Raw genomic sequence first — 16670 nt, 5'->3', positions numbered from 1 at the left:
TGTTTCAGACCTCAGTTAAGCAAAATATGTAAAAGGTGTGTCAATGCTCTTCTGAGGGCTCTTAGGGTCAGTAAGTGGTAATGAAGGAAGACTGAAGTCATGTAATGAACAGATACAAGTAACATGAAAGGGATGCATGCATAAACACCCCAAGCAGACAGAAAGCAGACAAATAGGCAGGTGCAGGCTGGATTTATGAAGGGAAGTTACAAAAACAAGGAAATGTAAGAAAACACATGCAAGATTTTCCAGCTGCTAAAATGTTGCAGCATTTTTTTTTGGAGGTCACACATGCATAGGCTAAAACATTTGGTAGATTTTTCTTGGGAATAAGAATTATCCAATCCTTCAGATGTTTTTGAACAATTTCCACAGCCCTAGCTTGCACAATCAATGTTGAGGAACATGGGGAGTTTCAGCCTGACAAAATCCAGAGGTCCACATAATTCCCATCCATAAACTACTTAAAGTAAATCTATTGAAATCAATAGACTTTCAGTTAGTGTGACTTTTCTTTGACTTTGTATTTGAAATTTTCCTTGCTGTTACCCACCTCGATCCTCAAACAGAGAGGCAGGATACAAATAAATATTTTATTATTATACAGTATTATAAATGTGCAGACATCATATTTAGCACTTCAAGGTTTGTAGATATTTGGTTCTCATAATACTAAAACATGGGTTAGATTGTCTCAAATTTACTATATCAAGACGTATAGCAATGCTTGTTTGTTTTTTAATTTATTATCAGTTTCAGTTACATCCTGCTTGCCTTCAGTGAGGTTAGCACAACCTACATGGCTCACTCTGTTCCTGCTTCATTCTCATAAAGATTTCATGACTTAGGCCAGCATGAGAGAGAATTGCTATCCCATAGTCACCCAAAGAGCTTCATGGTCAGCACTGTAAGCCCTACGCTTTTGCAGTTTAATAATGCCGTTCAGCACTGTAAACCCTACACCTTTCTTCTCTTATTATATAGAGCCCTGGTGGTGCAGTGGTTAAATGAGTGTACTGCAGCCACTTACTCAAAAACCACAAGGTTGCAAGTTCAATACCAGCGAAAGGGCTCAATATTTTTTTAGTGGGGTTTTCGGGTTATGTGGCCATGTTCTAGAAGTGTTTTCTTCCTGACGTTTTGCCATCATCTGTGGCTGGCATCTTCAGAGAATGCTTGCCTGGAAAAGACTTGGGTATATACTGTGTCACCCTGGGAAAGCAGGAGTGATTTATATATATATTGTTTTGTTGCAAATGGCAGACCTCAGGGTGGGAGGATATGCAAAGGAGGATTAATGTCTGCTTGATTAGTGCTCATTGTCTGCTTGGAAGCCCCTGACCCATTTCTCATTTGCATTTGTTGAACTTGCTGTTTTTCAGGACTGCAAGCCAAATCTTGTTTACCTTCAGGGTTTCCTCTTTCCTGTTGAAATTGTCCAGGTGTTTGTGGATTTCAATGGCTTCCCTGTGCATCCTGACATGGTAGTTGTTGGCATGGTCCAGAATTTCAGTGTTTTCAAGCAACATTTTATGTCCATTATGGTTTATAATATGTTCTGCTACTGCTGATATTTCCAGTTTACCCAGTGTGCAGTGTCTCTCATGTGCCTTGATTTTTGTTTGCACACTGCATTTTGTTTGCACACACTTGTCAACAGCTGCATGGTATGTGATAAACTCTTGCGGTTGTGAGAGGGTGTCTCTTATTCTTGGCTGAGTAAAGCATTTGCTGGATTTTCTTCATTGGTTTGTAAATCATTTGAGGGTTGTGTTCTCTGAAAATGCCAGCTGCAGATGCTGGTGAAACGTGGGGAAGAAAACTCTTCTATGGCAACATAGCCCCCAAACCCCACAAAAAACTATGGATGCTGGCCGTGAAAGCCTTCAACTCCACACTGAAAGGGCTCAAGCTTGACTCAGGCTTGCATCCTTCCGAGGTTGCTAAAATGAGTACCCAGATTGTTGGGGGCAATTAGCTTACAGTTGTAAACCACTTAGACACTATTAATTCAGTATGAAGTGGTATATAAATGATTTTGTTTGTTTATACAGTATCACTACAAAATAATTGATTAGATTAATTAAAACATTTTGAATGATTAAAACATCATTAATTACAGACATATGATCAATCCTACATATCCATGGATCCATTTACGGTTTGAAAATATTCCAAAAATGAATAAATTTTATAAAGTAAACATTGTCCATTTTATATAATGGGCAACATTTTACTACTCCATGGTATATAATAGGATGGGAGCATCCATGGATTTTGGTATCTATAAATTTTGGATATCAAGGGCCCACAGTATTAGACAGCATTAGTACAAAACTTATTTATGGCGGAGAAGGCATTGCTTTCGTTCTTTCACTGTCCTGTACTTCTAGAGATTGTGTCATCATTGGGTATTTATATATATTGTACAGGGAAAAAACGCTTCCTTCCTTCTTCATAACTTTTAGCTTCCTAGAATTTAGGAACCGAAACATAGACTTCATCTTCACTGCAGAACTGATGCAGTTTGATACTGCTTTAGCTGCCAAGACTCAATGCTATGGAATTCTGGATTTTCTAGTTTTGTGAGATATTTATCTTTTGTTCTCAGAGATCTCTGGTACCACAAAACCCTACAAATCCCAGGATTCCATAGGATGAATCATGGTAATTAAAGTGGTGTCAGGAGCCATAATTTAGTCATTAAATACTGAATGAATTGAGCCTTCATATTCAGAAGTATTATGTATCTGAAGTACAGATTCTATTAACAAACAAGAGCGTATTCTACTTTCATGCTGCTGAACTTTCCAGATGCATTTGGTAGGTCACTTTTGCGAAAAGAATTGCTGGACTAGATGAGAACTAGTCTCATTTTAAAATTATTTTTGCATTGTTTTGTTTTCATAACAAAAGTACCACCATGAAATGTAGAATCATAGAATCATAGAGTTGGAAGAGACCGCAAGGGCCATCCAGTCCAACCCCCTGCCATGCAGGAAATCTCAATCAAAGCATCCCCGACAGATGGCCATCCAGCCTCTGCTTAAAGACCTCTAAGGAAGGAGTCTCCACTACACTCTGAGGGAGTGTGTTCCACTGTCAAACAGCCCTCACTGTCAGGAAGTTCCTTCTAATATTGAGGTGGAATCTCTTTTCCTGTAGCTTGCATCCATTGCTCCGGGTCCTAGTCTCCGGAGCAGCAGAAAATGAGCTAGCTCCCTCCTCAATATGACATGCCTTCAAATATTTAAACAGGGCTATCATATCACCCCTTAACCTTCTCCAGGCTAAACATCCCCAGCTCCCTAAGCCATTCCCCACAGGACATGGTTTCCAGACCCTTCACCATTTTAGTCATCCTCCTTTGGACATGCTCCAGTTTCTCCACATCCTTTTTAAATTGTGGCGCCCAGAACTGGACACGGTATTCCAGGTGGGGCCTGACCAGAGCAGAATAGAATGGCACTATTATTTCCCTTGATTTAGACACTATACATCTATTGATGCAGCCTAAAATCGCATTGGCCTTGTTAACTGCCGCATCACACTGTTGACTCATGTTCAATTTGTGGTCTACTTGAACTCTCCCAGATCCCTTTCACATGTAGTCTCATTCAGCCAGGTGTCCCCCATCCTATACTGTATGTGTGCATTTCATTTTTCCGCCCTAAGTGTAGTACCTTATATTTCTCCATGTTTAAATTCATTTTGTTAGCTTTGGCCCAACTTTCTAATCTATTAAGGTCATTCTGAAGTTTGATCCTGTGTACAGTGTGAGGGATTGAACTTCAGTAATATTCAATATTAGCTTTGTTTAAGTTTAGGTCTTTTTTTCCTAGATGTCTGTGTTGTCTGTATGAGGATTTTGAGCAATGTCACCCAGAGGAGTGGTCTTTTTGATTGTGAATTTGAAAAGAACTGGGAAAATAGTGGTTGAATACACAAAAATGCTGTTCTTATGTGGTGGCCACATCTGGTTAACTGCTTTCAGTTGAGAATTTCAACTGGAAATAAATTGACTGATAACATGTGTTCCAGAATTTCTATGCATGAAACAGATGTTTTCTTAGTACATAATACTGGACAGATGTATCTTTTAAAAAAGAATTGAAGTCTTCTTAGAAAATAAAGTCAACTCACAAGATTTAAAGTATTGCCACCAAAAAAGCAGTCATATTCAATACATATAACTGTGTTTGTTGTTCTGCAGTCTAAATACTGCACTATGGCAGAATTTAAGTAAGTAGAGAAACCAGTTCTTGCTATAAATATCTGTACCTTCTTCAGGCTAACATCAGTTTATTGAAATAACTTATAAACGTTTCATCAAACAAAAAGTTGGAATAGAGATACACATCATCACATGAAATGTCATTGCAAAAGAAAAATAGGTTCTCTTGAAAGATGCTAATTTATTAAATACTCATTGAGTTCATTAAGAAGAGTTCTGTTCCAGAAGAGTGTATATTAACTTATAACAAGATAAAAACTGATTGTATGGCTTTTTAATTCTTGACTCATCTTTTTGTTCCTCAGAAAACAAAACAAAACAATCTTAAGAGAGTTCTGATGTTCAATGCATATTATCTTAAAAATCATCAGTTTATTAAGTGTATATTCTGTTCCATGGTTTATACTTGGATGACGTAATACAGCCAAACAACACAATATCTAAGATAGTCATGAGAAATATTTCCAGATTAAACTACTGGTAATATTAATGCTATTCCAGATGGAATATAAAAGATAAAAAAAATCAAATGTAAAGAACTGCGTTGACTGACTGAAGGTCTTCCTAAAAGGAATTACTTTTGCCAGTTTATCTACTGTTGAGAGAAAGGTTCCATTAATGAATCTCTGTATACTGTACATAGTTTACCAACATAACTGCCACCATGGAAAAAAGCCTCATTTTAGGACCATACTTTTTACCCTTTGAAGATTGGGTTCCCTGCTTTGTGAATTTGTGAATTGTGGGACCATTCGTGTTTTACTGTTTAAATCACTAAAGGTTTAAATCACTAAAGGTTATCATTTTATCATCACAGATAGCAATCTGCTCTATATCTGCAATAATTTATGAAGATTGCAGTTGAATGTATGGGTTGATTGAAACCACATTGAAACATACATGTATGTCAATTTGTATGTAACTAAATAATAATAAATAATAAAACTTTTATTTATATCCCACTTTTTGTTAAAACAATCACAGAGGCATACAACATTAACATGATACAGCAATATATACAATCTCCCCCCCCCTTAAAAAGGATTAAACAGTTCTAACAATTAAAATTACAAACAATAAAATCTTAAAACAATAATACAATGACGGTGGGCAGAATCATCTCATATATGTGTATATCGGGGAGATCTTTATTCCTCTCAAAATAAACACTTATACCAAGATTTGTTGCTGTTAGGTGCCCTCAAGTCAGTCACGACCCGTGGTGGCCCTGTGGATGAGACTTTTCCAAGACTTCCTATTTTCTACTGCTCTACTTAGGTCCTGTAAATTCATGCTCATGAGCTCCTTAATGGAGTCCATCCATCTAGCATGTGGCCTTCTCTTTCTACACCCCTCCACCTTTCCTAGCATTATTGTCTTTTCCAGTGAGTCATGGTGTCTCATTGTCTGAAGTATGACAACCTCAGTTTTGTCATCTTGGCTTCCAGGGAAAATTCAGGCTTTCGATGTTTGTTGACATATTTTGTTTAGCTTATTCTGTCACTGTGAATTGTAGCAATTCGACTGGAATATCATCTGTTCCTGGGAATACATTTTATATATGGATACCAAAATTCAAAATGGGGGAAAATATAAAAAACTCTTTACACAGTGCTATAATAGAATAAGGAAGAGCAAGAAGCATGAAATTATGGTGGAGAAAAAGAGACTGTTAGCAGTGCGGGTAATGAGTAGAATGTGTCTGTGGAATAGGAGATAGTTAATAGACAAGTTAATAGCTAATAAAGGCAAATAAGAAGCCCTGAGCCTCATTCCTACTATGGTTTTTTTTTATTTACGGTATTTATACCCCACCCTTCAGCTCTAAAGGTCCTCACAGCGGCTTACAATTATTATTTTAATTAGACGGTTCCCTGCCCTCAGGCTTACAATCTAAAAACCATACTGAGTCACGATCCGGTTTAAACGAGCATGGTTCCCACTTAATCTGAAGTAATTTGGCAAGGGGGGGGGTCATGCTTTTGTCCCTTTTAACCAGCGTCAAAAAGATGCTGGGTTTTTTGCCAGTCTTTTGAGTGAATCGATTCAGGGCATGATTTCCAGACCCTTCACCATTTTAGTCGCCCTCCTTTGGACATGCTTCAATTTCTCCACATCCTTTTTAAATTGTGGTGCCCAGAACTGGACACAGTATTCCAGGTGGGGCCTGACCAGAGCAGAATAGAGTGGGACTATTACTTCCTTTGATTTAGACACTATACTTCTATTGATGCAGCCTAAAATTGCATTGGCCTTGTTAGCTGCCGCATCACACTCTTGACTCATCTTCAATTTGTGGTCTACTTGGACTCCCACATGTCGTCTCGTTCAGCCAGGTGTCCGCCCGGCTTCCCCAGCCTCTCCGTCCCTGGCCTACCTTCTCCGCCCCTGGCCTCTGCCTCCTCCACCGTCAGCCTCTGTCTTGTCTGCTGCTAGCCTCTGCTTTTTCTGCCTCTGGTCTCTGCCTTCTCCATTGGTGGCAGTGTAGAAGAGGGCTCCAGCCGGGGTGGCAGGAGATGATGGGACAGACAGTCCAGGCTGCCTCCAAGCCTCTGGAAGGACTGCAGGAGGAGGAGAAGGAGAAGTAACACACTCCGGAGAAGGATAGGCTGAGCGGTGGAGAGGCAGGGCCGGGAGGTGGAGAAGGTAGGCCAGGGACAGAGAGGCCAGGGAAATTGGATTATACACATGATACTAAACAGAATTCCCCAGCACAACATCATGGCAGGATTAGCCCAGTGATAACCATAATATCCTTGAAAATATGGGATAAAAGAGGATTTAGTCAACTACCCAATGATGAGTTTTCATGTCAGTATCTGGAAAAGTTATAATAAAGTTGATTGGGAGGGGGAGTTAATGTCTGGAGAGACAGGAACAGGAATCAACATTATCTCACCAGACTAGACAACAGCTAAAGCTAATGAAATGAATATCAACAGGGATAAAGGTAAGTGCCTGTATTTAAACAGGATGAGGCTGACACTTGATTTAGTGGTGGTATGTAAAAAGAATGTTGGGATTGTAGGAAACCAAACATTAAATATAAACCCAACAGTGTCACCTTTCTGCTTCTCACTAGCAAACTGAAGGGGGACTGAAGACACCACTGCTCAGTCCTCACACCCTCTGAGACCTATACAATCCTTAAATATTTTGATATATATCAATGTTGTTGTTGTTGTTGTTAACTGCTTTCAAATCAAGCTTGATAGATTTGTTTGAATGAGACACCGCCATGACGCCCTATCCAAATTCAGGGCCGTGTCTTCCTTGATTAAATTATTCACCTGGTATGCAGCCTTCCTCTCTCCCTATTGCCCTCCACTTTTTGAATCATTATCACCTTTTCCAGTGAGTTATTTTTTCTCATGATGTGGCTGAAGTGTGACAGCCTAAATTTAGTCACCTTGGTTTCAAGGGAGGGTTCAGGTTTGATTTGTTCCAGGACCCATTTGTTTGTCTTTTTAGACACCCATTGTATCTGCAGAACTTTCTCTGCACTACATCTGAAAGAGTTGATTTACTTTCTATCCACTTTTGTCACCAACCAGCTCTCACACCCATACGTAGTGATGGGAACTGGTATATACGCTTCTAACTTTAATGCTCAATTATATAACTTTGTACTTCAGGATCTTGTCTTGTCTTTTTCTGATTTCTTGAATGCAGTCTCCATTCTGGTCAATGATGGATCCAAAGTATGAGAAGTCATTAACTATTTCAATTTCCTAATCCTTCTACATTGAATGTCATTCTTGTTGTTTTCTTAATGTTCCCCAGTAAGCCTGCCTTAGCACTTTCTCTTTTGACTTTCCTTAGTAGTTGTTCCAAGTCTTTGTTATTTCCTGCTAGTAGTATGCTTTCATTTGCATATCTTAGATTATTGATATTCCTTCCTCTAATCTTCATTCCTCCTTCCTCCAAGTCTAAGCCTGCTCTATGTATACAGTACTCCCTTCCCTTATGCAGGGGATCCGTTCCGGACCCCCCCCCCCCCCACGTAAGGGAAATACAGTGTAAGCTCAAGTCCCATTAAAGTCAATGGGGCTCATCCGTGTGGTGACACGTGCACACACAGGCGTGCCTGCCATGATTCTTTCTGGCACGTGGCGCTATTTCTTCAGGTGCTGGAAACCAGGTAACGCATGCCCGCATATAACACGGGTGCACTGTATTTTCTACAAATAGGGTGATAGATTGTAGCCTTGCCTCACACCTTTTTCAACTGGGAACCATTTGGTTTTTTCATATACAGTGGTACCCCGGGATACGAATGCGCCGCCTTACGAAATTTCCGGGTTACGAAAAAAATCAATAGGAAAAAACTGTTCCGGGTTACGAAGGTTTTTTCGGGTTACGAAAAAAAGGCGCTATTTCGCACGAAATCGCGGCTTTTCCCCATTAGCGCCTATGGCTTTTTCGGCTTACGAAGCATTTCGGGTTACGAACGCGGCGGCGGAACGAATTATTTTCGTAACCCGGGGTACCACTGTATAGTTCTTATGATAGCCCCTTGTCCTGAGTACAGGTCACACATCAGGACAATCAAATGTAGTGAAACACCCAGTTCTTCAAGAGCAATCCATATTTTTTTTGTGATCTGTGCAGTCAAAGACTTTGTTATAGTCTATAAAGCACAGGCTGATTTTCTTCTGAATTCTCTGATGCTCTCCATTATCATATATTTCCTGCCTCTTCCTTTCCTGAATCCAGTTTGCGCCTCTGGAATTTCCCACTCCATGTAAGGTAGTAGTCTTTGTTGTAGAATTTTGAGCATGACATTGCTTGCATATGTAATTAATGTAATTAATTTACTGAAATCATTTGTGTCTTATTTTATACATTCCTATGTATTAAAATGTATCAAAATCATTGTACCAAATGACAGCTCAGATAGATGTGACAGCTAGGGGTGCTTATTGTCAGCTTGAGCTGTTACACCAATTGCGTCCCTACTCAGAGCTGGAGGGCCTAAAGATGGTAATACACATGCTGGTAAACTCAAGACTGGACTTTTGCAATGTGCTGTACATTGGCCTACCTCTGTACCAAGTTCTGAAATATCAATTAGTTCAAAAGATGGTAGTCAGTTTGGTTATTGGAATAGGAGTGAACGTATCACACCTATGTTAAAATCACTGCATTGACTGCCAGTTAGTTTCCGGGCAAGGTACAAAGTGTTGGTTATTACCTACATGCTTTGAGTTCAGGTTACATAAAGAATCCTTCTTATGTAGAATCCACTCTGTACACTCAGTTCCTCTATGGGACATTTATTCCAGTCAGCCAGTATTAGGTTGGCAATTCAGCCAGAGACATTGTATTCAGCTGCCCCTAGACTGTGGAATGACCTGCCAGAAAAGATTTGAAAACTGAATATTCAGTCCAAATTTAAGACCGCATTAAAGACCAATCTCTTCCAACAGGCTAATCCTCATGATTTTAAACTGTAAATTTTAAATATGGGTTGTTTTAATCAGCAGGTGTCTGGTCTGGTCTTTCAACTGATACATGTTTTAACGTCACAAAAATGGTTACATCAGAACCAAAACCCCAAAGCCTATACATTATGTGTGTGCATTTCTCTGTGTGTGTAACTTTCCATAAGAAATATGTAGCTCTCTTTGTATAGGTTTTGTATATGTTCTATGTAGTGTTCCGTTGTGTCTCAATTGTATTTTGTAAACCATTGTGGAATCCTTTCAATCAGAAAGTAGCCCAGGATGCAGCAAATAATAATTGTTGAGTTGGAAATGCCTCTTCTTCCATGGCTTCCCTTGAAGAAGTATAATGTGGTAGAGTGAATTTGAAAGTTTGAATCTGAGAGGACTTTTTTAAAAAAGGAGCAGTATAATATTTTTTTTTCTGTTTTCTGCTTGTTTTTTTTTAATGTTTCTTGAGCACTTCAAACTGTGTTGAAGCTCAAATTATAGCCTAGCAGCAGCAAATTTTCTAACAATGCCTCCCTTGGATTGATACTGAATAAATTTCCCCAATTTCATTGTTGGAAAAAGAAAACTTGTTAGTACCACTTATTACTATAAGCTCCTCACCTGTGGGGTTGGTTAGGGGAGATAACTTCTTCTTCATCCTCCTGCTTTCAGCAAAATCTTTTGCAAATAACTTATAAATTTACAGTTTGGATTGATGTTTCATATAAAATTTGTGCGCTTGCATCTCCTAAAATAGCTTTGCCAATACTCTTCTGAAATGGGAAATGAGCCTTGAAATGTGTTTTTATTTGAGGAAGTCATTTAATTATTTTGATCCAACCCAAGTATTTTTGTTAATTTTGTTAAAAATAAATTTTGTTTATGTGTACTTTTGTCGTATAGTAGTTTGATTGTTGGACTATGACTCTGGAGTCCATGATTAAACCAGCCATACTGAGCCATGGAAACCCACTGGGTGATCTTCGGCAAGTCACACACTCTCAGCCTAGGAAGGCAAAGCCCCTCTGAAAAAATCTTGCCAAGAAAACTCTGTGATAGATTCAACTTTTGGTTCGCCGTAAGTTGCAACACTTGAAGGCACACTACAAGAACAACTTTCAGTTTTTCTCCCCCCACACTTTTTACAGTCCCCAGCTGTCTCCGAGAGACAATTGAAGGCAGGGAAAGGTCCGGGAAGTGGAGCAGCGGGCACATACACGCCTGTTCCTCTTTCCCCCTGCCAGGTGCCAGGCAAAATGATGTTACGTGCCACTTCTGGGACACATGCCATATGTTCGCCATCACGGGAGTAGATAATAGTTTCAGCGGGCACAGTTTTCTGTTTGACAGGAAAAGCCTAATCCATTGCTACCTTGTTTGTTTGTTTTAAAATAATATGCGAAGAGATATGTCCAGTGTAACCATTATTTATTTGTTTATTTTTGTTCATATGGTGAGGCACACTCCTATCTCCTGCAAAAATTTGTGACATCTCTTGAAAGCTCTGTACATTTAAAATCTTTGTTGCTTTTTGAAGGATTTGAATAAGACATTCGTATATGTTTTTCAGTTTTTTTGGGTTAAAACCAGGCAAAGTTAATACAGTCAGCTGTTCTTATACACAGTTTGAAAATGTTCTCTCATATTTTTATATAATATATATATATATATATATATATATATACACATATATTTCAAATATCAAACCTTGATTTTCCATTTTTATAACGGACACCATTTTGCTATTTCATTGTATTTAATGGGACTTGAGCATCCACGGATTTTGTTATCCATGGGGGATCTTGGAACCAAACCCCAGCGTATAACAAGGGTCCACTGTACATTAAAGAAAAAGGTTATAATCACTGCTAACAATAGTCACCATGTTATTAGGTTTGCCTTTTCATCCTTTTAAACATGTACTGTACTTCTTTTATTAGCCTCACCTACTGTATGTCTGGTTGCCTCATCCACACATCAAACAGCCACAACTTACCATATTTCCATCCTCATCCATCCAGCCTTTAGGGGGAACATAAACTGTTATGTTTGATGGGTGGCATTGTTTTCCTTTGCTTTCTGCTTTTCATCCTTCATCCTTTATATCAATATCCATAGGTTTGGCCCCAAAACCTACCTTCAACTTATACATGAGATTCACGTACAGTAGAGTATATATGGTAAGTTTCATGGCTCTAGGTCATTCTCTTCTTAGTTGAGCTGAGACCTTTTCAGCACCCCCTCATACACACAGTTGGTCTAAAAGTAACATTTTATTTCAAATCAATATGTATAGCAAAGAAAATTTAGAGTCCTGACCTCTCTCTCCGCACACAGCTAGAAAACTGTAATGCTTCCCCATTGTTACCAGTTTCGATACCCCAGGATCCAGCACCCAGTCATCCCTCATCAGTTTATATCACATTAATATCAAAGATGTTACAGGCAGTTAGCCAAAAGGGGGCACCCCAGCGCAGAAATGCAGCCATATCATATTAGGAAATCCAGATGGCTCAGCATGGGGGAAGCCAAGGCACTTAGCCATTATGGGGTTGCCCAAGATTGGAGTCAGCATAATTTCCTTCGCCAGAGAGTATGATGTTGAGTGCTGGACCTGGTGATTGTTTTGCATATAAAGAGGGTTTCCTTCTGGGAATGAAACGCTTTTTCTTTGAGGACATTCATGCTGATTGTCTGGTTGTTCTCACATATCTGTTCCATTCTTCCCTCCTGGGAAAGGCATTTAATTTCTGAAACACTGTCCCAGTACCCATTTCTTATTATAAATATATGTGCCTAGACAATAGCAATTTGGTCTGGTTTGAAGTCGGATAGAACCTCTGCTTATTTTCAGCTGAACTCCTCAGTACTTAGCCAGCCCATGTATTCCAGACGGCTACTGAGCAGTCTTCATTCCAGTAATCCCATGATTGGACCTTCAGGATCGATACAGTAGTGCCTCTCTACAACCCTACAACTCATTATCTTCACTGCCTTTGCATTGTTCTTGTGTGTGTGAGAGAGAGAGAGGGTATTTTGCATGCCTTTTGGTTCCCTTTTTATAATTAATTTGGAACTTGCTTCTGAAATTCTTTGGGTTTAGACCTGGTATACAAAGGCTTAGGTTCCTGGCTTTATGTTACCAAAGCCCTCTCACTGCTTCCTTTTGAAGTCAGTTTTCCCATTGAATTCAATTTGTCAGTGCCCTCTCAGGCCCTCCAGCAACTTAGGTAACAAGTTGTTACCTAAACAGACTGCCACAGTATCCTTTCTTCAGAGTAAATAATGTAGAATTCTGCCAATGTACAACATCATTTTGTTTCCAAGAATTTCTTATAAGCACAAAAGAAGCCTTTATTTTCCATTTGATTTCAACCCATATTACCTCATCTTTATACATTTGGGCTTTCAGGGGCTGGGTTGAATGTTTTTCATTATTTTCTCACATTGCTTTTTCTTGGAGTGGATGGATAAATTTGTTCTGTGTTTTCATTTTGATTGTTTGGGGGTTTTTGTTTTGTTTTTTAAGGGGACATGTCTGGATTAGACTCAAAGGTACTTGCCATTTCTATTTCTCAGTACACAGTTACAAGTCAGTATTAGCAGTACTGGGACATAAGTAGCTTTTTTTTTCAGCTGTAGGAATGGGATGAGGAAAAATAATTATTTTAGTTTGTGTTTGGCACCACTAGCCATGTCTGAAAAGTACCTACATAAAAAAAAAAACTAGCAAAAGTCTCAGGAAAAGGTCACCTCTTTGAAATTGTCTGATCTCATTGATGGAGTCTACACTGATTATTCCTTTATAAATATATAATACAGGATTCCATATAAAGACCTTCCTTTAGATCTCAAGTTGGATGCACACTATAGAGAGTTTTAATTCTAATATTGCAGGTGCTATGTTCTTCTTGCTTTAATTGTGACCCTTTCATTGAAAATGGAGATATAACATAACTAAAATTACTGTAGTGCTCACCTGCGTTTTACACAGGCGCACCATACGCGGCTTTCAGCATACGCTGAAAGCCACGCCAGAAGAGCCCGTTGTGTGCCCCAGAAGAACTAATGGCATGTGTGCACATGGCGTGTGCGTGCCCCTCTGCTACTGTGCGTCACGGGCGCGAACCCCATTACTTCCAATCGGACTCCAACACGCGCAGAATTCCCCTTATAGGGAGGGATCTAGAACGGATCCCCATGTAAGCAGCAGGGATATTCTGTATATTCTCATGTATAAGTCTAGAAATGTTAGTCATAAAATTGACCCCAAAAAACTGAGCCAACTTATTCACGAGTCAATGTAAGTACGGTATTTTAACTAATATAAAGAAAGGAACCATCCCTTGGTGAAAGGCAGGAGTATAATCTGCCCTGGAACCACTGACCTCTACTCTCTCATCCAGCCCCCCTTTACTGTGAGCACAAATAATTATGCCTGCTAGAATTTTGTAAGATCTTTAACATTGTTTTCCTTTGCTCCATCCTTGAGCTTCTTTGTTACATTCCCCTAAGTTTTACCTTCAGTTTATCTACTGGTCATATCAAAATCCACAATTTTAGGCACAAAAACATGCCCTTGACTTATACATAAGGTCGACTTATAGTTGAGTATATATGGTGAGCTGCTTATTGCAGTGTAGATGTGTGTGTATAAATTCTTTGTTCCACTTTACTTTTTAATGTTTGTTTCTTTGGTAGCAGAAGTGAGCGGTAAATCAGTCAGCAGCTGTACTTTTTGCTGCTGGAGGCTCCTTTTACTTTAATTTACATTAAACTAAGGGGGATACAGGGGGGCAGAAAGGGGCGGTGAGACTTCTCCCATGGATCATTGCCATGGCGACCACACATCGTGAAACATGGCTCCTTTCTCCGCTGCTATCAAGGTACCATTAGCACCCTGCAGTGGCATGGTGAAATCCCTTGTGTGCTGTGCCATTTGGATAATAATAATAATAATAATAATTAATAATAATAATAATAATAATAATAATAATAATAATAATAATAATAGGATTTATTTATATGCCACCCAATCACTGGGAATCCGGGCGGTTTACAAGAGAGGGGATAATAGATGGCTCCCTGCCCTCAGGCTTACAATCTAAAAAGACACGACACAAAAGGAGAAGGGAATGGTGAGGGGGGGAGGGGATCAGGTCCAGCATTCTTCTCTCCCTCTGAGGCCTGGACCAAGGCAGATGGACTGGAGGGAGGGCTCTTCTTCTTCAGGCTAGCCCTGATGGAGCTGGGCCTGCCTGGTCAACTCCCTCGCAGGCCAGAAGATGACAGTTATGGAGGAAGGAGTGTCTTCCTTCAGGCTAGCCCTGATGGAGCTGAGCCTTCCTGGTCAACTCCCTCATAGGCCAGAAGATGACAGTTATGGAGGGAGGAATCTCTTCTTCCAGGCTAGATCTGATGGAGCTGGGCCTGCCTGGTCAACTCCCTCGCAGGCCGGAGGATGACAGTTATGGAGGGAGGAATCTCTTCTTCCAGGCTAGCCCTGATGGAGCTGGCCCTGCCTGGTCAACTCCCTCGCAGGCTGGAAGATGACAGTTATGGAGGGAGACACGTCAAGCCACGTCATTGGCCCATGTGCCAAAATGGCACCCGGACAGCATGGTAGGGCTTGGGAGTGTGTGGATGCTCTGCTGTCCTGAGCTCTAAAATTGGCCCCAGGCCTGTACTGGGCCTAAATTTTGGATCAGTGAAAAGGAAGATGCAGTGGTCCCTTGTGGGGAATCTGTCCCCCCCCCCCGCGTAAGCCAAAAAACGCACATGCTCAAGTCCCATTGAATTGAATGGGGCTCATGCCGTGGGGGAGTCTGTGTGCTGTGCGTGTGCACACCATTCTCCTGTTGTGCGGCTTGTGCATAAGCAGGAAGCCGCGTATGGGCACCCGCCTGTAGCGCAGGTGCACTGTACTTGAAAATATCACTTGCCTTATTAGCTCAGTCATTCCTAGTTACCAGTAAATTAATTAGCAGTTAAAATATTGTTTCAAAAATAATAAAACTGTAAAGGAACTGGCATTATTTTAGTTACATAAATTTTAAAGTTTGTGAAAACTTGCATCTTAATATTGTGGATAAGTGTTGTACAGGATACATTGTCATTTAGAAAGTGCACATGTTATTCATTGAAGCCAACATTGCATGGGAGTCAAAAGAGGTAATTAAAAAACAAAGGTCTACATACTCAGGACTTCATCGGGTATGCAGGATTACATATATTCATGCATTTTTGTAAAATTAAAAAAAAAAGGTTCTTTTAAAGAAATATATCTTGTTTTTCTCCCAACATGGGATCCAAAAATTGCCTGGCAAAATCCAGTGAGTTTGTTGCAGAGGGTGAGCAAAGTACAGTCCACAGATGTATTCTATCTCTCAGAAGGTTTTTTTAAAGCCCCCATGTAAAGCCTTCCCTACATTGATTTTGTGTTTATTTGGGTTTTTCTTCTCCTCTTCCAAAAAAGCTGGGGAAAATGGTGCTCAGGTGGTTAAGACGCTGACACTGTTGATTGAAAGATCGGCAGGTTGGCAGTTCGAGGCCTGGGTACCACATAATGGAGTGAGCTCCCATCACTAGTCCCACCTTCTGCCAGCCTATCAGTTCGAAAGCATGAAATGCATGTAGAGGTACCACTTCGGTGGGAAGGTAAACAGTGTTCTTCTTCGTGGTCTCTGCGAATCACACAAATGGGTTTATTCTGCGCCTGCGCAGCAATCCTCGGAAACTTCTAGAATCTCTAGGCAGAAAGTAATGTATCTTTCTGCAACTTTTTGGCGGTAGCTCCGCCCACCCATATATAAGGCCCTTGGTGGCCCGCTCTTCTTCAGTTCCTTCATTCCGCCGCGCTAAGCAGCTCAAGGAACTTTGCTAGCATTTGCTTGCTCTTCTCTTGGAATCTCTGGCATTTTGACCTTAAAGGACTTTCACTTGACCATTCTTTCGGACTTTCCCTTGGACGGACGACTTTCTGATTTGCGGCTTGACTTCGG

The 16670-nt window shown here is 40.2% G+C and overlaps 1 protein-coding gene across 6 annotated transcripts in view; it reads left to right on the top strand.

Annotated features, from left to right (window-relative positions):
- NOVA1 (NOVA alternative splicing regulator 1) overlaps window positions 1–16670 on the top strand; it is a 174920-nt gene that overhangs the window by 74795 nt on the left and 83455 nt on the right. The window lies entirely within an intron of this gene.

The sequence above is a fragment of the Sceloporus undulatus genome, chromosome 1 (genome assembly GCF_019175285.1).
Source record: "Sceloporus undulatus isolate JIND9_A2432 ecotype Alabama chromosome 1, SceUnd_v1.1, whole genome shotgun sequence".
Taxonomy (NCBI): Eukaryota; Metazoa; Chordata; class Lepidosauria; order Squamata; family Phrynosomatidae; genus Sceloporus; species Sceloporus undulatus.
The sequence above is the reverse complement of the archived record's forward strand: the minus strand, read 5'-3'. Positions and strand labels throughout refer to the sequence as shown.